The sequence below is a fragment of the Cebidichthys violaceus genome, unplaced genomic scaffold, assembly GCF_023349555.1.
Source record: "Cebidichthys violaceus isolate CVI_PGR_0920_01 unplaced genomic scaffold, fCebVio1.0.p SCAF_25, whole genome shotgun sequence".
Lineage (NCBI taxonomy): Eukaryota > Metazoa > Chordata > Actinopteri > Perciformes > Stichaeidae > Cebidichthys > Cebidichthys violaceus.
Window position 1 is genome coordinate 5,667,758 of NW_027176428.1, and position 22,714 is coordinate 5,690,471.

Sequence of the window (22,714 nt, forward strand, 5' to 3'; positions counted from 1 at the left end):
TTGTAATGGCAAATCTAAATGGAGCTTTGCAATAAAAATGTTAGTCTTGCTTTATATGGGTGTGTGTGTGTGTGTGTGTGTGTGTGTGTGTGTGTGTGTGTGTGTGTGTGTGTGTGTGTGTGTGTGTGTGTGTGTGTGTTGAAAGGAGTGAGAAAGGAGGAGACTGAGAGAAAGATAATGGGGCATAGTAGGCAATAGGTCAATGTTTTTTATAAAATCGGGGTCTTTGTCACACTGTGTCAGTTCTGACTTTTTTCTGCATTTAATAGCGCCTTTAATTCAGCCAATGTTAGCCTGCAGCAGCTTTTAACAACTACAATAGTCTTATCAGCACACACACACACACACACACACACACACACACACAGACCATATTTGAAAACCTCGTCAAAATCATGCAATCATTTTGTCTGTCTTTGAGTGAATAGTTGAATCGTGGAGGCTCATACACAGACACACACACACACACACACACACACTCCCTGCCCAGTGTTTGTGGTGGCGGAGCACAGCTGGAAACATCTGGATGTATTTTGGAAGTGTTTACATTTCCAAAATGCTGAAAAACTACACAGAAAGAGAGACAGGATTCTGAAAAACATTACAGGTGCCAGAAGAGTAATAAAGAAAGGAGCAAGTCCCAAAAGAAGATTGTTTAAAATCTATCACAGTGGAGTTAGTTCACACACACACACACACACACACACACACACACACACACACACACACACACGCTCATAACCGTTGGCCAATTGTAGTTATTGCCATAATCCTAGTCCAACAATAACTGACATCTGGTGCACTAATTGGCAGACTACAGCTTCTCTGTCTGAGTTTTGTCCCATCAAGCTTCCCTTACTGTAGCTGCTCAAATGAAAACAGAGACTTTGCCCATCAGCTTCGCCACGCACCGAGTCTTTACTGCTTACCAGCTGACAACCACTCTTACACACTCCCCGCCACACACAGCACAGCAATTTCCGCCGACACGCACACACACACACACACACACAAACTTGTGTGATGCATGACTACAGACACACACACATACACATACACAAAACAGCTGCATTTCCATTTTACTTCCCCTAAATGACAAAAACACAAAAACAGTTGGACTTCATTCTGCCTAATCAAAGTTGACATCAAGTACATCTCTGTGAGATGACGTCAACAATGGAGAGCACACAAACAGGCGCACACACAGTCTTTGGGATGTAATTTCAGTGATTGGGTGTAATTTACCAGTGTAAGCTGAAACCAGACAGGGCAACTAGAGTGATCCCTGCTAGATCAAAAACAAACCATACATATTGGGGTGGGGGGGGGAAACACACACACACACACTCATGCCGAAAACTAAACACACTCACACCTGTGTTCTTTTAGATACAAAAAGCTCTGCTTGTGTTAGGTGTTACATTCAATGTGTTTGAATTTACAAGAAATTACTTTTTGATTATTGTCCCACGCAAAATTGTCCTCTGGGATCTCTCTAATCCGCTCAGGTATGCCACTTTCCCATGGTCCGACCTACCCTCAGCACACACACACACATACACGGGGGAGATTATTAAAGCGACCTCGTGGCACATGGAGGTTCCTGATGGATTTAACATCAGGAATGATTGTTAACTTTTAGGACTAAAAAGACTTGGAGTGACTCCTGAGAAAAACAGAGCTCTTAGCCAGACAAATGGATCACATGACAACTGGGCCGCAGCAGTAGGGACCCCTGGGAAAACGGCACAGTGCCATCGCTCAGATCACACAGACTCAGAGAGCCAAGCTGTAATGACGCTGTGCGGCTCTCCATCATATTTAGGTATGAATATACCATTCACGTGTATGGGTTGAAGTGGGTTTTTTGCCATGAATGTGTGCATCACAGTCAAGTGGTAAAAAAAAAAGAAAAGAAGAAAAAAGATAATCACCGTGAAATAAATTAAACCTATTAAGAGGAACATATGCTCAAGGTGACAGAAGAAATTAATTTGGCTCAACTATTGAGACCCATACCTCCACCCTGCTATAGGATTTCTACCAAACTAATTATCACGCTCCACTTTCAGAAATAATAAGGAAAGTACTTAATAGGTTAGGATTCACCCCTGCATTCATATGTCCATTTAACATCCCTGCTTTCATGCCCACACACTCTTGCCTTAATGCAATTTCACATCCGTGATTTAAAATAGAAGAAGGAATTATATTTCAAGTGGTGTCAGGATTAGAATATACAAGCAGTGATATTAAAATACTGTAAGGTCTTCTGTGTGTGCGCCGAGCCTTTCTGAGTGGCTGAAGCAGAGGTAAAGATGTTAAATAATGTTTTTGTCACAGTTTAAGACGAGGGAAGAATTACAATGAAACCACAGATCTCTGATTAGTCTTCTCTCCCTGTATATTAATTTTGCTCCCTCTCTGCTTTATGCTGGTTTTAATTTTTAAACAGAGCACAGATATGGAAAGACCCCCAAGTGTGTGCTCCTACGCCAGCAACCAAAGTCTGTTTATCTAGCCATTCGCTCCAATTAAAACAACATCCAAATGCAACTATTGTTTCATTTCAAACATTCTTTAAAATTAAAATCACTTTTTTGTGTTTTTATCCCCCTACTTGCGCACCACTGAATTAGCATTTCAGCGCCCCAGGCTATGGGGAAAGTGTGAAGTCAAAATGCAGGTTAGGCCAGTTTTGTTCATTATCAGTGCAACATAAGTTAAGCATAAAATACATGAATAAAAAAAAAGATTAAGCAAGCCCTCAAGATAAGTTTTATCAAATTTATGTTTTTCATTACTTATTTTTCAAAGACTATAAATGCAATACAACATAAATCATGCATTCGTGAGGATCTTTCTGTGAACCACAGCTCTTTTTTTTCTCCATTTGAAATGCAGTCTCCTGTCCTTTGCTTATTTCTCCATGTGTGAAATGTCGCTGAGCTCCGTGTCTCTGTCATTTTGTGTCCTGTGAGAGGTAAAAGGATGCTAGTCAGGGAGAGAAAAGGAGTTGATATCCTGAGTCTGAGAGGATTACTACATGTCACTTCGTTTAAGTACAGCTCACACCACAGAGTATATAGTCGGCACATGCAGAGCGCCAACATGACCATTAACATCTTCTGTCCCCAAATGCATCAGCTGAGCTACTGTCAGAAACATCAAATAAAAAAATTAAGGAAAGAAACGCAGAGACTGTGAGGGAGAGGTCCAAGTGCTGTGGTTTTCTATTAAACTCTGGTGGAGGCGGGGGAGAAAAGGGGAAGAGGAGTTCACATTATCTAAGAGAATTCCAATTAACACTGTCCCCCTCAGTAATTAGCTACTAAAATAGCTAGCGAACAAACCCAAAATCCCAACCCTGACGCCACCAAGCTGCCTAATTCATTCTCAAATCAGGAGCATCTGATGCAGAAAAGAACCTGATAGTGTAGATGACAGGCAGACAGGTCAGAATAAACCATGAGGACCAGTGTAAACTAAAAACAAAACGTTTGCCTGCTTGCGTGTTTTTTGTTCCTCATTATATCTATATGATTTTGAGATACTTTTCTATTTGAATGTCTTCATATTTTAAAAGAATAACTTTAGTAGACTTAATGTAACAGAACTAAAATATAGCTAATTAGTTGATGCATTTAGTCAAAGACAAAAGCGAATGCCATTCATTTATCACAATGCGGGGACAAAAGTAAAATAAGTGGTATAAAACAAGAGGTACAAAACAAAAGGAGCATACTGAGCGATCTAGTTCGATTAAAATGAGGAGAATGAGGGAGGGAAATCTGAAGCGAGGGACAAAGCCAGAAAAGCAGATATCTTTTAGCCGTCTGCCGCTCATTTGCTCCTTCACTGGTCAGTTCTTCCACTGTTTAATGCAAACAGATGAGGCCTTTTCTCGCTCATTTTCCAAATCCTTTCTTTTTAACGGTGGCTTCTTGGCCCCTGCAGTAACGTCAGCACAGCGTCTATTAAAACAGCATGTGTCCCAGACTGCTACACACACACACACACACACACACACCCACACACACACACACACACACACACACACACACACACACACACACACACACACAGCCTCTGCACTTGGACGCTTTTGATGAACTTTTAACCTCTTTCCATGAAGCGACATCTGGGGCATGGAGGTTAAGGTGTGCCGAAAGTTTTTACACTAATTGCTGTGTTCACACAGCGATGTAGATGAAATATAGAGACTCAGAGGTAGGCATCATGAAGTCATCTATCTGCAGCTCCTTTCAGTGACCAGTGCAGATGGATAACAACAAGAGAGATAAACCCAATCAGCCAACAACCCACCTGGTCACAAGGTGGGCTGTAACATCTGAAGATATTAATACACGCCTAGTTAATCTGCTTTTCAATATGCACATGGCGGCCTCTAACACACACACACACACACACACACACACAGCTTATGGATAATACAGAGAAGCACCAGCAATAGCTTTTAATATATCGAGATACCCATCAGGTAGATTTTACACAGATTTTCGCAGCCCACACACATCACACACACACACACAAATGCATGTAAACTAAGTCACACACACTCAGACACAGTGGCACATAAAAAAACACAAGCTGTCACGCGCTGATCTGTATCTGGACAAGTCAAACTGTGATAAAGTCACTCTTCAACTACAGCAATCGATGGAAGTAATTTATTTACCTCACCAGGCAATTTCTGCTCTGTCCTCAGAGAAAAGGAGAGAGGAAAGAAGAGAGAGAGAGAGAGAGAGAGAGAGAGAGAGAGAGAGAGAGAGAGAGAGAGAGATTTGGCAAGCATGTGTGAGTGGTGTGTAAATTAATCTAGCAGCAGTGAGATCCAGAGCCATGTATAAGTCCATAAAACAAGAGGAGGTTAAAGCAGCTCACATCATACACACACACATCAGGCAAAGGTCCAACACCAAAACCACTTCTTCCAGAGAGAGAAGAGACGTGAAATGTCATCTAGGTTCCATTAATGTGATGTGCTATCCCTGGATGCCACTAAAAATAGGAAAAAAAGAACAGTTAAGAGTCCATTCTCCTCTTTTTCTTTCTTTCTTGCTTTCTCTCCATTCAAAGGCAACACACATGGAGAGAAAGGCCTGTCCACGGTCCTTAACTTTAACTCAATGAAATAAAAGGCACTTAACTAAGCCTCAATGATCGATACAAACTCTGCTGCTGGCTGGTGCTCACACACACATGCACACACACTTATCCCACCTCCTCAGATGCTCATGCATATGCATGTCCTTTGTGATTTATGCATCCTGGCGGGGGTGTGAGCCTATCTGAGAGCAAGGCCAACACACAGGTCAGCTCATTTGTAAATCAGTTGCCTATTTATGGCTGTGTACGTGTGAGTGTTTGTGTGTGTACGTGCATATGTGTGGCTGTTTGTGCCTATAAATTTGTGTGTATGTGCATCTTGGGATAGAGGTCAGTGTTGGAAACAGGCTCATAATCACTGTAGCGCCTTCATTCATTATATTTATTGAATTCTTTCCAGCTTCTGCTCTCGGTGTGTGTAAATCACACACGTTCTACTATTTGTTGCCGTCCATTCAGAGCGTGTGTGTTCCAAGTCATGTCCGCTGAGCGCTGACTACTTCTGCCAACCGGCACTCTGACCCCGCTCTTTGCAGCAGGAAGTCACCCAACTTTCTGACCTCTCTTATTATTCCCAAGGAAGGTTCGGGAAAAGCCTTTAGAAAAATGCCTTCCCATCAGAGGGGCTGTCAGTTAATGGGGTCCCCATGGTCTCCTCTGTCCTTTACACTGGATCACGGGTAAAAATAAGACAAGTTCTACACCAGAAGAGGTGTTTGGGTTTAAAAATACATTAATTTGTGGCATAATTTGAGAACTGAGCCTTCTTTGCACACAAAGTGAAGAAAACAGTGTGTGCTTTCCTTTGTGGAAATTCAGTGGTGTTGCTCCACCCTCCTCCCACCTCCTCTGAACAACAGATTTGGGCTAATAGGGCAGCTGCTTGTCCCCCCCCCACTTAAGCCCCGCTACGCTGCTCCCCCTGCAACCCTTCCACCCCATCTCCCTTCCCAAAAAAAGCCCAGGAGGAAGCCTGTTGTTTTCAACTTGTTTTTGACACGGCTGCAAATGGAAAATTTCCAACTGTTGGAATGGTCATCCCAGAAAAAAAGCTGATTTAATTTGGCAACTATTTCCTTGAGTGTTGGTTAGGATATATTTCCAGAACATGTCAGTGATAGCAATGAAAGGAATAGAACAGTGTGCTGTCTGTTTATCCATCTATCCATCGATCTATCTGTCTGTCTTTCCTTTTCTGTTTTGCTACGTTGTCAACACAGGCAACCGTATCCCAGAAATAAACCCTGCATTAGGCCGGCCAGCAACCACGGTTTGTAACGTCATCACTCACACACACAACAGTTCATACTTTAAAAAAATGTAATCTGGAAAGTAAGTGCCTGGGCATACAAAGAAAAAGGAAATATGAAAATATTGCAAGCTATTGCAACACAAAAAAAGAATACCAGGGGAAACACTATGGAGATAAAACCCCTCAAACACACACAATCAGTCCCTTGTGGCGTGTGTAAGTGAGCTCATGGAGATGTTTCAATGGATTGAAAACTACTGTGAGTAGGCGCCAAATCACATAAGACAGCAGGGTCTGACCTCGATGTGTGTTCATTTGTGTTTGTTTGTGTGTATGTGTGTGTTGGGGGTGCCCATGTGTAACTGGAGCCAAACTGTAAGCCATATGTCATTCTCCCTCTGGTGCCAGCAACACCACTCCCTAAACCACACACACACACACACACGCACACACACACACACACACACGCACTCATAAACACACTTACACACACACACAGGCTTCCCTGTAAAAAAAAGAAAGACCCTCCACTTCATTAGGAAAGTAAACACAAGTGCTGTCTGAAGTGGCTAATTAGAGACTAATTACTCCCTGCTCGTTACTAATGCAAATTAGATTACGCTGCTTAACTTCCTCGTGTCCACAACGCTGCTGTTAATTGAGGCCTTTTGAAATTAAATTACCCGCTAATTAGCATATCAAAACCATTAATTCCGAGCAAGGAGGGGTGAAAAAAAAACAACAACAAATGCCAAGTTTTGCTAATGCGTTTTGCTAATTGAATATGTATGCTCAATACAGTGGGTTTGTGCCAGGAATACCTATTCAGCTGATCAGTGTGCATGTGCATTTTGTGTGTGTGTGTGTGTGTGTGTGTGTGTGTGTGTGTGTGTGTGTGTGTGTGTGTGTGTGTGTGTGTGTGTGTGTGCTGGTGTGTGGAAGCAGCCAGACAGAAACACCATGCATCATAAGAGCAGCATATAATTAAAGGAACCATTCCATCTCTCCAAGCGCTTTGTCAATATTTCCCTCTGAACGCACGACTCCACTGATGTTCGGCGTGCGGGGAACGAGGGATACAGCAGAGGCTCTGAGAGAAAGGAGTGTGAGAGGGGATGGATATTCATCTCATGAGAGGCAAAGAGCCACCGTATGTGAGTTTGGAGTCGTGTGTGCGATGCAGTGGTATGTGAACGGGGTTAGCGTTTGTCCAGGCTGTAAGGCTTTTTTGAAGTAAGGAACTCTGTCTCTCTGCGGCTCTCCTAAAGCTCCGGACCCCCTGCCAGCTCTTTCTGCCCCCCCCCCCCTTCAACTGGCCCCTCTTCACCTCCGCTACAATACCTGTCCAATTACGGCAACACACACACACACACATACACGCGCACACACACAGATCTATCTTTATTTTATGGCCACTAGCAGATGAACAACCCAATCATTCCTCCAATCAAAGCTGAATCTATTTTTTCTCTCTTCTAACTGAATAGATGATTTCAAACTTTGTGGATTAGAAATGGTATATTCACGGCCGGGCCTACCTGCTTATGAATAAGAGAGGCGGCACACAGAGAAGCCAGGAGCTATTAGCTACTTTAATCTGCTGACGAAATAAAAGAATCATACATCTAAAGATCCATCTCAGCTTTGCATGTAAAACCAGCAGAAATAATGTCATTCGGAACAACTCCCCTTTCCCTTTGCCTAAATATCTATCCAATCACGGTGCGTGAAAAGCCCCATTCAGGTTGGCCCTTATAAAAGTTTCATCTTATTCCACTTTCCAACTTCTCATTTCATTATCCCTGTAATGGCAGATGAAAAAACGAATGGTAAAATTGAGAGGTAGCCATACAAAAAAATTAAATAACCATGATAATTAGATGTAAAGATATTATAATTCCTTTAACAGGATGCATAGAAACTGCTGCTCGACAATATTTGCCCTAATTGCTAGAATTATCATATTAACCAGTTACCATTTGAGTAAGTTGATTAAAAAAATGATTATTCGTCTATTTCTTTTAGGAGTTTCTTAATCAAAATCTTACATCCTTGAAAAATTAATTTGAAGCCGTTTCTTATCAGTTAATTAAATCGGGTTGGAAGTCATTTTTTCTGCGCGGCATGATTAGAACGGTTCTGTTCTCTTCTGTTCAGACACCATGACGTTAGAGGGGGAACTTTTCACTGTCTCATCTAACATTCACAACCACAAGAATAGGACTTCTTTGAAGGGCCCGCCGCCTTTTTTTTTCTTCCAAACCTCTGCCTTTCTGATAAATTGTGCTATACCCAATAGATCTTTCTTTCTCGTTAACACATTCTCATTAACTGACAGAGAAAGCGAAAGGAGAGGGAAGGGGGAGAGGAAAGGAGAGCGGTGAGGAGAGGCAGAGGGGAGTAAGGGAGGGGGCGAGAGGTGGGAATAACAGGGCAGAAAAACAGAACCAATGGCAGAGATAAAGTCAGAGGGAGAAATGAATACACTGACAAGTTTTAGTACACGATGAAGAAAATCAAATATAAAAAGACAACTGGCACACATGTTGCCTGGGTGACAGCCTTGGGGTGGTCTGAGCTGAGACTAAACAACTAAGCCAGGAGCTAAAACAAGACCTGCTGTTACTACAGGAACAAAATGTCTATCTGACCAAAAACTATTCATTTCATTTTGGTAATACTTTTTTCCAAAGAGACAACGTGGCAGTTGGTGGTGGTGATATAGATTTTACTTGGTGCTGTATCAATTGAAATTTGCAGCTTTAAAAACTGCACATCAGAGGGTGACTTCACCTCAGAAAACTAGTTTTCTATTTCTGGAAGAAGACTAATTATAAAGCTCTGCCCCCTGGGAAAGAAAAGCCCCTCTTGAAGGAGAGAGGGAGGCAGAGAGTCCATTCAGCACTGGCATCAGTAGAATATAAGTTTGTCTCTCCCTACTTCAGCGAGCAGCAGAGCAGAACCGAACAGATACAGTGCGCTCCACTCATCTGTCCATCCCCCGACTCCTCGGGGAGGTATGGGAGGAATGGAGAGGGAGGGAGGGGGTTCAGAAGAAGAATTAAAAGGAGAATCAGTGCGGATACAGAGCAGTATGGTGAGTCGCCCTGATTGAATAATGAATTGAATGATTATTAGAGCCTGGCTGGTAAAGTTACGCAGAAATTTCTGCTCGTCATCAGCCAATCAACACGCTCCCTCAACACGCTCCCTCAACACGCTCCCTCATCAACGAGTCAAACCCCCCCCACGAGGAAAAGCCCCCCCCCCCCCCCCCCGCACCGGGGGGGGGGGGCTTTTCTTGCTCCTCCATCTGCCTCTCTTCCCATTTCTCTCTCTCTCGCTCTTTTTCTCTTACAACACGCCATCCTGTCTTTGGTACAGCTGCCCTCATCTTTCTTCGTGGGAGACAGAGAATTGTCAAAGCCACAATTACCGCACAGAACTATCAATTTCCCCTTCAATTAACCCTGTGGGAAGAGAGGGGACGAGGGAGAGCAAGGAGAGAGCAGAGAAGGGGATGAGAGATTCAAATTTGGGGGCGAAGAGGGCTACCTCCGTTCGCTCCTCCTCCTCCGCATCCTGCCCCCAGGGTGCCGGTATGTGTTTGGGCTGAGGAGGGAGAGAATTACACCTCCTCGGGATGAACTTGACCCCGCCACTAAAGTTCAAACAAGTTACTATACAGCACAGGCCCCCTATCCTCATTACCAGCAAATAGGCCCACACCCTGTTCCACTAATGCAGACTGTATGTTAATAACCAGCGCGCAAACCACAGCGCAGAGCTGTCGAAAGCTAAGAGAGAGATCGACAGGGAGGCAAAGCGGCAAGGAGGAGGATGGAGGGAAAGAGAGGGGGGAGGAAAAGGGTGACGGGAAAAATGGGGGGGGGGGGATAAGGAGGGGGCGTGAGCCAGGGGTTGTGTTTCTTAGATCAGCGACTAAGGGCCTGCACGCCGTAACAACGGACAACTGTGACGGCATACCTGCTCTCTGTGCTCTGCTCCCCTCTCCTCGTCTTCTTTCCTCTCCAACTTCCCTTCCCAACCTCCTTCTCCTCCTCCCTCCCTCCACCCACTCTCTGAGCGAACCCCTGGGGGAGCTGCTCAAACCAAACCCAGCCTTCAGCAAAGTTTTGCCTGCAAACTTTTCACAAAGCGCCCAGAAGCCGAACGTCTGCCTGACACCACGAAGCATGCCAGGGCTTCATTGCCACTCACCCTCCCTCCTGTCCTCTTTTTTTGTACTTTAGTCCTTCGTTCCTCCCTCAGTCCCCTCTGTCATTTATGCTGACTACTTTCCGCGGCTGAGGCACTGTTCCTGACTGACCTTTAGACAATGGAAGCTTGCAGCAGCAGAAGTTGCCGATTAGGGCTACAAGTTGCATACGGCATTGCTGACCTTCACTGGGCAAATAGGCATTGTGGTGTCTGCTAGTCCAACAACCCAATGGCTGCCTTATAACACTGTAATGATTGCCCTCAGTCCTTGAATAAAATATTCCTGTTCTTTCTCCATTACTTGCTGATTGTTCTTCAAAAGAAAGTTGCATACGTGAAATAGTGGACATCTGTTTGTTTTTGTTTTTGTTCCTCTTCATTTGTTGGCTTAGACCTGGTTTGTTCTTTTCACTGTGGGCCGTGATCTTTTGGTCCAGGGACAAGGACAAGTAGGTGTGCTGACAAAAACACTGCATTCAAATTTCACTACAATCACAAAATGTACTCACATTGAATAGAATTCTTTGAAAACACAGAAAGTTTACAAGTCAGAATTATTAGTAGTATGAGTGAATGTGCTACAGTAATAGTTCCCCACCTCTATTACATAATATTTATTTGCAAAATACTTTACTTAACAAAAAGATTTAAAGATTTTTAGTTGAAAATTTCTTGTTTAATCTTAAAACATTTAAAAATAATATTTTTTTGTACTTTTAACACCCACTGACAAAAAAATACAACTTCATAGGGATTGCTAAGAGAGCTACTGATTGGTCTTGCATTGAATCTTGTCATTTCAGTCAAATTCCTATTGAAATGGGGCCTGAGGAAAGGTAGCAAATGTTGGAGATAAACTGTGATGACAGCTTGGATGTAATGAAGAGGCTGAGGGAACACAGACCCACGATAATTAGAGACAACAGGCATGACAGAGAGAAGAGGAGAGCACAGAGAAGGGAGGACAGAGTAGATGGACAGGAGAAAGTGCAACAGAATAAGAGGCGAAGAGGAGGAAAGAGGGACAGCGAGTGTTGAGTCCTTCACAGCAAGTGACTATCGGAGCTCCGACAGGGAAAAGAACACTTTCCAACCAACCATGGACCAGAAATGAAGGCAGCCCTGGCAACTGCAGGCACGCATGCTGTGTGTGTGAGTGCTGCCTTATGAGTTACACACAAACATCTTTCTCGATGCAATTAAAAAAAAAAGAATAAAGTAAAATAAAACAGATACAAATTTTCTTTTTGTATACGTCTCGTCGCAAGTTGACCAAAATAGTCCGTGGAAGGAAGGAAAAATGTCTGTGTTTAAAACATTGTGTTTTGCCTTTGTAGATACAGTGGAACAGTGTGTGAGAGCATTATATTTGAATGATGTTTTTTCCTCTTTTAATCCAGCAAAAAAATTGTATTAATTAATTGTTGAAAGAAAAAATAAAGGCATTTTTTTTATCATTCTAAAACTTGAATTGATGTATTGAAGTTGAAAATGAAAAACTATGGCACACGTAAAAAACAATTAGAAAAGTTTTCTTTAATAAATATAAAATCTGATACCGGTAAATATATTTGAATGGTATCATATGTAGCCTGTTAGAATAATTTGAAAATTACCTTTGCTTGAATGGTGAGCCGAGAATCAAAATACTCAAAAAATATACTTCACCTCCCACTTTTTCTAATTTTTAACTGCTCTTTTATTCTTGTTTTTTTTCAGAGCTCTCTGCCTTCCTTTCCTCTCACCCTCTGACCAGCATTCTGCCGGCAAACAGCGAACGGTGATTCAAAGGCCAACAGCCCACACCACAAACACATATATACACACACACACACACACACACACACACACACACACACACACACACACTGTCTTCTCTCTCCTCAGGAACATGAGAGCTGGCTCTAATTCACAGGCTGGTAAAGCTGTGGTGGACAGCAATCTTGATCCGGCAGGATTAGGCTACTTTTATTTCCCCAAGAGCCACGGGATGGGGGGGGGGGGGGGGGGGTGCGTGCGGGGTGATGGGGGAATAAAATCCTTCTACAAATGTCAGACAACGACCGGTGACCGGGGGCCGTACAGATACACACATGCAAGCACACACACTCATAATCACTCCTGAAGAAGCCCAAAGTGCCACCCAGAGAAGAGACTCATCACTCTCCGTCTCATCAGTGTGAGAAAGAAGGGATGTGGGGGCAAGAAAAGAGCCGAGTAGGAGGGGGAGGAGGGAGTGAGGGAAGGAAGGAGGGAGTAAAAAAGGGAGGGAGTGGGGGTGGGATTACACAATTATTCAGATAACAGCTGGGTATAATCTAGTGGCAGATGTCTCTCGGTCAACAATGCCCACCACACACAGGCGTGCGTGTGTGTGCGCATACACACTAACAGAGTTTCAATGCCCAGCGAGCAGCCACAGTGTGAAAAAAACGGCCGCTGATGAACCAGCACCAACTACTTAACAACACGGCTCTCTATCGCTGTCTGGGAACGACTCAGATGAAACAATCTGTAAAAATAAAGACACAGAGCCCGTTCTCTCCTCAACGATGAAATGTCTAAAAAATACACACACAAGTTGGGAAAGCGACGACCTGTTTGCTTTTCTTTTCCTCTGACAGCCGTCTGAAAAACAAAACCTAAAACCGGAGGAATTCTGACCGAGGAGGAGAGAGGTGGAGGGTCACCGGTTGATTGACAGTTAATTGTTGTTACACACACATACACACACACACACACACACACACACAAGAAGTGTACACACATGCAGAACAGAATCCCACACGTCTGTGAGCGATCTCCAAGACTCCCGATAGCGGCTCTAGCAGGCACCCCCCTCTGAAAGGGCACTATAGAAGCCATAGAGTCCGCAGCACACTGGGCAAAGCCTGTACAGCCTCTTCACCTTGAGAGCCACAGCAGGAGGAAGGGGAAGAAGAAAGCGGGAGGGAGGACAGAAGTTGACAAGACAGAGACAAAGGGAGCATGTAGTCCTTTTCTATGGGCCAGATCATATTCATCACATTTACTCTTAAAAATGATCTGTGAATATTTCTTCCAGAAGTTTTGGGAAAACTTAATTCCTAAGCAAGGAAATCTGTCTCTGAGGTTAGGCGTAGTGGAGGAGGAAAGAAGGGCGGCCCAAGCAAGATCTGTCAATCCGTCAACCCAGGCAGCCTATTGTGATTTGGTTTAACACTGGTTAACAGCTCGTCCTGTCAGGGGATGGATCATCCCACGGCGCCTCACATGCTAATAGCTTAAGTAGGCATCCCATGTCCCCCGGAACTAATACCATAAATACTAATACCATAAAAGAGCAGTGCGCACCGATGCTCCAGCCTCACTTTCGCCTGCGTTAGCCAACATCCCGATACTTTACGGATTACAAAACATAATGAGATGCATTTAAATGGTTATTACCCCCCCGGTCCAGGATGGCAAGGAACAGGGACAAGGGGAAATACTGAAATGCTAATTTCCTATCATCATATGTTAATGTGAAGTCATCCTGGTTGAAGCAATTCAAACACTCTGATGCAAATCAAAAACTAAATTTTTTTTCAAATAAATCAGATTAATGGTAAATCTGATAACTGCAGTCACAAAGACACATCAGGAATCAGCCACAAATGAAATGAGCAGAGAAATCTAAATAGGCTATGAGTTGTTATTAACTCATCGAGGAAAAAGACTAAACTGATTTGAGTTCAATCAGGATGTAGTTGAGTTTATGGAGCTGGATATGAATCTCTGCGCTCCTCCTCTTCTGTGAATCTCAGCATTTTACCGAAGCGCTCATTCGTCCGGCTCGCAGATTTTTACCGCCGCAACACCGCGGACGTACAAGCACTCCTGTAACGCTTCTCCACAGTTGGTTTATGAAATGTGCAAGATGTGTGCGTACGTGTGTGTGTGTGTGTGTGTGTGTGTGTGTGTGTGTGTGTGTGTGTGTGCGCATGTATCCATAACATTCTGAGTCTTGTGCTTCACAGCTGTCACCTACCCTTCACAGCCATCCTTTCAATACACATTAAAGCAGTGCTGCAGAAAGTTTAGTCACATTGTTGTTCTGAGCGAAGCTTTCCACTGATCTGCTCCCTCGGTTCCCCCGCTCGATTGACGGCTGCCCTGTCAGTTTGTCGCAGCGCTTTTGAAAACACCAACGGCTCTCTGATGAAGTGCTTACAAAAGGTCATAGGGTGGAGGCGATGGAGAGCCGACTACTGAGAGAGAGGGAGGCAGGGGAAAAGGAAAGGGAGACGGGAGAGAGTGAAGGAAAATCCATAACACAAATACAGCTGTCAGAAGCAATGCGGAGTTAGCAGGGGACACAACGACCGATGGAGCTTTTTCATGAAGATGCTCTCCTCAAACACAACAGGCGTTCTCTCACTTTCTACACACAACGCTGCTCTGCTACTTTTTTTCCCCGCTTTCGCCGACCATCTCGTGTTGCTCTATACCTGGCTGTGCCGCTGACCTAATGATCCTGTGTGACTCTTTCTTTCTGTCTGTGAAATCAAACCGGACAGCTTCAGCTGCCTTGCTTCATGATCAGTGCTCTCATCCCCCCAGACTCTGCGGCCACAGCCCTCTCCTTCAGCTCCAGCCCTGGCCTCAGGTGCCAAGCGCACTCTGGAGAGGCTGATCTAATGCTTCCTCGGCTATAACGACTCACGCCTAAAAAGCCACACGCACATCGTTTCCCTCGCTTCTACCACCAGCCTTTCACTCATTTGTTCTATCTCTTTCTCCATCCCTTCCCCCCTCCCCCCCCCCCCCCCCCCCCCCCCCCGGTGCCCGTAGGAAACAGTCTCTTCCGCTCTAAGCTGTTGGGTCACTCCTTACCACATCCATCAGCTGTTAATGGGCCGGTGCTCTGTGGAGCCGAGGAAACATCTCTGAGCCGGCCTGCCTCCCGGCCACCCCACACACACACTTATAGAGAAACTCATCTGAAACGCATGGACGTGGATGTTAATGACCACAGGCTAAAACCGTTGTGTCAAGCAAAAATTATTGTCTTACCAATAAGAGGAAGAAAAGCGCGTTTTTAAAGAATGAAGTTGGGACTGCGAGCGGGGCTGATGTCACCATGTATGCAATGACAGCTCTTTCAAACGGCACAAAAGGACGTAAAGGCAACAAAATCAACGGCTTTTTCTCACAGGTGGTCAACTTCCCAAAAACTGCCTAAAGGCATCTTCCCGCTCCCCCTCCCTGCTGCCCTGCAACTTTCCTGCGTGACACCGCCTTCTGACCCGTCATGAAAACACATCTCATCTTTGAAATATGCGTGGGATTTATTATGTGCACACACAGACAGACAGACAGACACACACACACACACTCACACAAGTATTCAGCCCTCAACTTCTCCTAAATAACAGGTTCAATTAGAACCACATGTATAATCAGGCCTCAGTCTAAAGCAATGTGGCGGCACTTTCACTGTGCAGTCAATCACTTCAATACACAATCAGAGCACTCCCCCACTTGCTGGCTGCCCATGAAGGATAACACCTTCATTTAATCCATTAATTTGTCAATTATTTACCATTAACATATTTTTTAAGAGGTAACAAGCCACAATTGCTATCGTAATTGTACTCAGTGATTACATATGGAGACGTGTAGATTTTAATTTTATATCACAAAGAAGAAAGAAGAAATCAGAGCTATAATAGATTAAAATAGGTTTAATTTTAACACATAATTAGACAGTTGTTTCAACATATAGAGAATCTAATCCTACACCACTTTAACATTTAAAAGCCCCAAACATGTTCAGCTCAAATGCGCACACCGTGCAGTAACGACAGCTTCAGGACACACACTTAAAACAATTCCATTTTAAAAACAGGCTTTCACTCCCTGCACAGCAACATTTTTCGCCTGTCTCAAACCCCATCTAAAGGATATTGAAAATTTAACCATTTCAGCTCTTTAAGCAGGTAATGCACTGAGTGCCGCAATAGAAGTAAACCTGCGAGTATCTATCGCAGGTCAAATTCGACATGTATAGCAGAGTTGTATACGGGTGCTCTTCAACATCACTTTGGAGCCAAAAGCCCACTCAGACTTGTGGGCTTGGGATAGCAGGAGGGCTTTAATGAGGAGAGCGCGAGAGATGGAGAGACGGACAGGCGAGCCATCAACGCTACCGACGCACAGGACATTTAAAACTTCAAATACTGTCCATTTTCACTCAAGCAGGACAGGTGAATTGAGAAAAAAGCACTCTTGTACACACACACTCCCGCACTCAGATATATACACTTTTCCACACATACATTCACACTCGCTAATGCCGGAGGTAAGGACTCTCTGAGTGAGTTTATGGACTAACACAATCATGTTGCTGGCTTTTAATCCCGCTTGAAGGGGTTTTAAAGCGCATGAGATTCACAGCCATTACTGCCCGTCTCTAGACGGTCTCATACATGTGCTGGAGTCACACACCGGTATGCGGTCACACACACAGGACCGAGCTGAAAATCATAATTTAAGTAATGTGTCAGTAAGCATAACAGAAACAATTGTCTGGTGAAGAACAGAGTGTGAAAGTGATAAAAATCAGCAGCACATGAGCGACTCGTATAAACAATGAAACAAAACAGGACATGGAAAAGACACAGCTGTCGAGAGAAGTGAGGGGAAAAAAGCATAGAGGGAAGAGTGTTGAGGCAAGTCAGAAAAAAAAAAAAAAAAGGTGGCAATGCTGAGGCAAACAGACACGGACGCACAATAGCCGACAGAGAGCAGAGAGAGTCAATCTGTCTCTGACACCTCTGGCTTCCTGCACACGTACACTTTGTTTTTTTTTTAACCCAAATAACTACTTCTGCTTCTCAAACACTCTTTTGTATCATTGTCTCCCATTATATTTCGATGAAAAGCCTGTCACTGATGTGATCCATGGGCAAAGCACAGCATAGAAATGTTAACTTTACAGTGAGTTTATACTGTTAATGCTGCAGTGTTTAAATAGAAGTAGACATTTAACAAAAATATCGTATCATTTAGCAGTGAGCTCCATTGTGGATTTATTATCAGACAGGCAATTTAATCAAAATGCACAAATAACTAAATTGTACAGTAATTGTTGGAAATCATACCTACGACTCCAAACATCATTATTTTACAGTAACTGAGACATCTCAGCTGCTGAGCCTGAGAAATGAAGCAGTTGAAAGAACTTGCAGCGACAAGATATTTAAAAACAAAGTCAAAACTGGCTGAATTATTTTTTTTCTTTCCATATTTCTGGGAAATCATTTTAGCAAATTTAGCACATAGAAAAGAATGACCTGGGATGCAATGAGGCCAATTATTGTAACATTATTAAAATGATACAGGTATGCTGATATGCAAATAAAATACATTCAGCTTCTTATGTCTTTGCTAAAATTTGCAAATTCATCATCTTAAAAATTCTGATCTAATTTTGCTTATTTAAATAAATTGCTGCATGAGCATGTGTGAACACTAAAACATGAATGAGCAGATTTTGATGAAGGCTACAACTGAATGTGCAATTCTTTTTGGTGTTTTTTTTTTATTTTATTCTAATTCTAATTTTATTTAATTCTGCATTCACTTTACAACAGGACCTCGGAGCCACCACAAAATACCTGCTTTCTTGTATCACACCAGAAATGTGACAAGGTCATAAAACCTGATGAAGAGTTTTTTCATTCCCGCTGGATCTTCTATTAAAGTGCAATTAAAAGTGTGTCATTGCGTCGCGGAAATGCCACCACAGAGGACAGGAGTGGGGGTGGGGGGGTGGGGGTGAGGGTAGGTGGGGGTTGTGGGGGGGCTGGGGGGGGGGGGGCACACAACAGGAGAGAGAGGACACAGTAAATAAAATTAATTATGCCAAATGCCCCGGCGCCCATCAATCACGGGGCAATAATGCCCGTGTCAGGGTGTGCACCCACACGGCCTGTATGCTTTTCTCTCACTGACAGACAACTAACAGCAATTAATTGTCGTTTCATCTCTCGCGCTTGTTTTGTCTGCAGCTTTCCATCACGCGGGACCTGAGTCCATCTGACATAAGGGAATGTTGTGGCTGATGTTTCAAATTTGATTAGATGTATTTTAGGGGGGGGGGACAGCAACTTAATTTTCACAACAAAGTTGACGTAACACAGGTTCGAACGGGAATTTGAACTGTTTATCTCATTGAGATTAATGCGATTTAAAAAAAATATATAGAACAGGTCTTAAGTTTTTTCTTTTCTCTAAGAAGAAGGGATCATGTTCCTCTGTGGTGCAGGCCTGTTTTCAGGCAGTTGTTGATTGCAAAAAAGAAAAGGAAAAACATGGGTCATGTAGAGGTTCTGGTACAGACTTCAACCCCCTCAATTTCATATTTAATTTCAATTTTATAATCATGTCAAAGTCAGCTCTGTACATGCGGGCATATTTTGTATCATCAAAAGTACAACAGGTCTATTTTATTTTATGCAGAGTATCTAATTTATGAAATATAAAAAGACGCATCAGTGTTATAATGCACTAATTATCAGTCTACAACCCTACAGATTAGATCAGTTTTAATAGTATCCGTTAAACTTTTACTATGGACAACTCCTCAACGTCCTTCTGTTAAGACCTAGAGCTGCATATTGTTATGTATTTAATCCGGTGAGTCAATATGAAAAATGCAACAGAACTCAGCGAGGTCACAAAACGCGGTTCCAATTTCAAAAGTCAAAATAGTTTGAAAAGAAAGTATTGTCCCCTGAATATCCACAAGAAAGCATTTTTTCTCTCTCTTAAAACAAGGGGGTCTATTATCTTCAGTGAGGGGCGCAAAGTCCTGTTTTTTTATTTCAAACGTTATTGTTTAATTATCAAAAACTAAATTAAACTATTTGAACTGCTTTAAGAATTTAAAGACAGTGCTAAACGTCTGGGAGCGAAACAGGTACAACGCGATGACAAAGCATTCACACACGAGAGAGTACAATTATCACCACATAACCAACGTCAGTGTTTATTATTAAATCCCTTAACAGGGGTTATTTACGGGCACGCAAAGTTAAGCTTGTTGCTTCCAATCAAATCCCCTCCCGACATCTTAGTTAGTCCAAACCTACGAGACAAACTTTTTGTTGCCTCATGAGCAAGGACTTCCGACAACGACAATTTCTAAAAAAAAAAAACCCAGCGGCCTCTCAGTCCACGAAACTCTGCTATGAACATTTTATTTTTAATTTTTTTTAATGAGTTCAAAGAAATTGCACATTAAAACAAACGTCGCTTCAAATAAACTTCAGTTTCCCCTCTGTGCGGTATATAACACGTGTTTAAAGTATAGCGAAGAAATAGAAGGAAACTTATTCCACCGGCTCGCTATTGTAGAAATTGAATAGATGAAAGCTTCAAAGTGGATTTTAATACGTGGCTGATAAGTTTAGCGTTCAACAATCCGATGAAAAGAAAGTTCAAATGAAACATGGACGGAGGGAAGTCCGAAAGAGGAGAGACTCCCGAGTCTGCCAAGCTGTTTATAATACACTATTTTATTATTAGTCTCGCGTGGAGGAGTTTCACAAACAATGTGCGATGAAAAAGTTGAAGTTCGATGTCTTGTTGGTAGACTAACGTGTGTATCAGAGAGTTTCAATGGAAGCACAGAGCGAGGAAAGAGTGAGGAAGGCAAATAAAAAGGGGGAAAGGAAAGTGTAGATAATGCATCAACCTGTTCTCTTGTTTTCTGAAGAAGTCAACTTTCACGCCAGTGGTTGGACCATGTGGACAGCCCCGCTTCTGCTCCTCAAACCCCCGGCGCGTCCACTCTCTCTCACGGCGACAAAGGGGCACACAAGCCGACGGGACGAAAAATATTTAAAAAAAAAAAAAAAAATGGAAAGAAACAGAGAGGGGAGAGAGGGAGAGACAGAGAATTCTAGGATCTAAGACCGCACGGCCATTACTTTAAACGACAAAGCGTGCTCGTTAGTCCTTTCCTTTTCCCTTTTGTGTGCGTCCTCTCTCCTCGGAGTGGCCCCTCTGGAGTGAAGTCAGAACAATACTGCCGCTAAAACTCTGGCACTGTGCGCAAGTTGCCGCGGAGAAAGCGCGCAGCTTCTCGTCTTGTTTTGTTGCGTCTGCTTCCCCTCGCTATCTCTTCAAGAGGCTCATTCAGCGCGAACAACCCTTCCACCGGTCCTCACTTTTTGGCATCCCGTCTGTTGCTTGCTCGTTTGCTGGAAATCAGGGTTGAATCACTAGGGCTGTGTGAGTGTACGAGTGTGGAGTGTGTGTGTGTTGCGAGGGGGACAGTTTGCTGCGCTACCGTAATGCCTCTAAAGCAGGTGCGCGTTTTCATCGCTTGCCCTATCCTCGTAAAGCCCTGGCGCATAAAAGGAAAACAGCAGCCGGTGAGAGGTAGAGCCTATCGCCCTCTCTCTCTCTCTCTCTCTCTCTCTCTCTCTCTCTCTCTTTCTCCCAGTGTGTGTGTGTGTGTGTGTGTGTGTGTGTGTGTGTGTGTGTGTGTGTGTGTGTGTGTGTGAGGGGAAGGCACTGATCTTTTGACCTCTCTTTGCATCCCGGCTGAGTTGTGCTATTGTGGAGGCAGAGAAGAACAGATGTTACTCTGCACAGATTTTGAGCTCAGAAACCGTCAACAAAGCACCATCATCCAAACTAAACTAGTCGACTATTAAACATTTTGATTTTCTTCACCTTATTGTTCAGCTTTACACTTGTTGTAGCCTACTGTTAAATAAAAAAAGGATAAATATCTTATATTTTTCTCATATATCTTTTTGTTGTTGTTGCTCTGGACAGACGATGTTGTGGTATAACTTTCATCTTTTTCACATGCATAGAAGCCTTTATCGATTTATGTCAAAAATAATTACGTCAACCTAAGAAATCCTGTATTCCACAAATAAAAAATAAGCCTAAAATCAGTTTCAGTGGATTCACCCTTGTTTTACACTTACTTTGCAAATAGACAGTTATATTGTGATTGGACAATTTTTAGTGCCTGCCTATCTCACTACGTCCTTTATGTATTTTGGAAGCCTGACAACTCCTTTTGCAGAGTTATTACCACCTTTTTCCCCCTCACCACCACATTCATTTACTAATTGACAGCATAATCAGTGTTGAGATTACTGTCTCTGATGAAATTTGGAAATTACATCATACCTGTCGCTGCAAAAAAAAAGTGACTGGAAAAAAAAGAGTGCCATAACTCATAAAAAGATCGTGGAATAATTTTGCTTTGGCCATTAAATGGTATTCTGCCCTCATGCCTTTTCTCTATCTAAGCTTTTACCATTGGAAAATGATGGCAGTCAATCACAGTACCACCCAACAATGGGCCACGACTGCAGTAAATCACAACATGTTCATTAGCACAATCAATACTACTAAAATACGTGTGTCTGTGTGTGTCTGTTTGCGAATGTTGTGGGTATATGTTTGTGTGTGCGAGTGTATATGAACATCCATATATCTATCTATCTATCTATCTATCTATCTATCTATCTATCTATCCATATATATATATACATATAATAAATAACCTATTTTTTACAATCAACACTTGCAAATGACAAGGCAAAATGTAAACCTTACTTTCAATATATAAAATCAACATACTGTATATATATATATATATGTTTATAATGTTTTTTTACTTACTCATCTCTCCTCTGAGCCTGACAATTTTTTTTCCAGGAACACTTTGTTATATATCTCTAATAAATCTCCAGAGAAGTGACGGGTGCTAATGTGAGCAACTGGATGGTGATGAGTGATGCTTTTTTAAGTGGCTGTTATCATGAAGGTGCAGTTTCAAGTTTGATCGACAAAAGGAGAAGGTATTATTAAAAGAAAGTTTATTTAAATTAAGTTCACTTAAAATCTTTATAGTGACATACAACCTGAATCCAATATCTGAATGTAGAGAAGCACAATAGAGAGCAAAGAGACTGAATCATCCTTGTGCTTGTTGTTGTGTAACTGTTGACATTTTTACTAAAGATATCAATCACCCCGGCCTGTTTGCAGAGCCGTGATTTGTTAGTTGTTGTTTGTCTGTTTTGGCTCATGGATGCATAAAATGACAAAATTAAA

At 42.8% G+C, this 22,714-nt stretch overlaps 1 protein-coding gene across 3 annotated transcripts in view; it reads right to left on the reverse strand.

Moving 5' to 3' along the window:
• The window catches only part of foxp4 (forkhead box P4), a 93,809-nt gene extending 72,934 nt beyond the window's left edge, over positions 1–20,875 (reverse strand). For all 3 annotated transcript variants that reach the window (XM_068720028.1, XM_068720027.1, XM_068720029.1), the window contains exon 1: positions 20,325–20,875. The gene's annotated coding sequence lies outside the window, so the exon portion shown is untranslated. The remainder of the gene's footprint in view (positions 1–20,324) is intronic.
• Between the last annotated feature and the right edge of the window lie 1,839 nt (positions 20,876–22,714).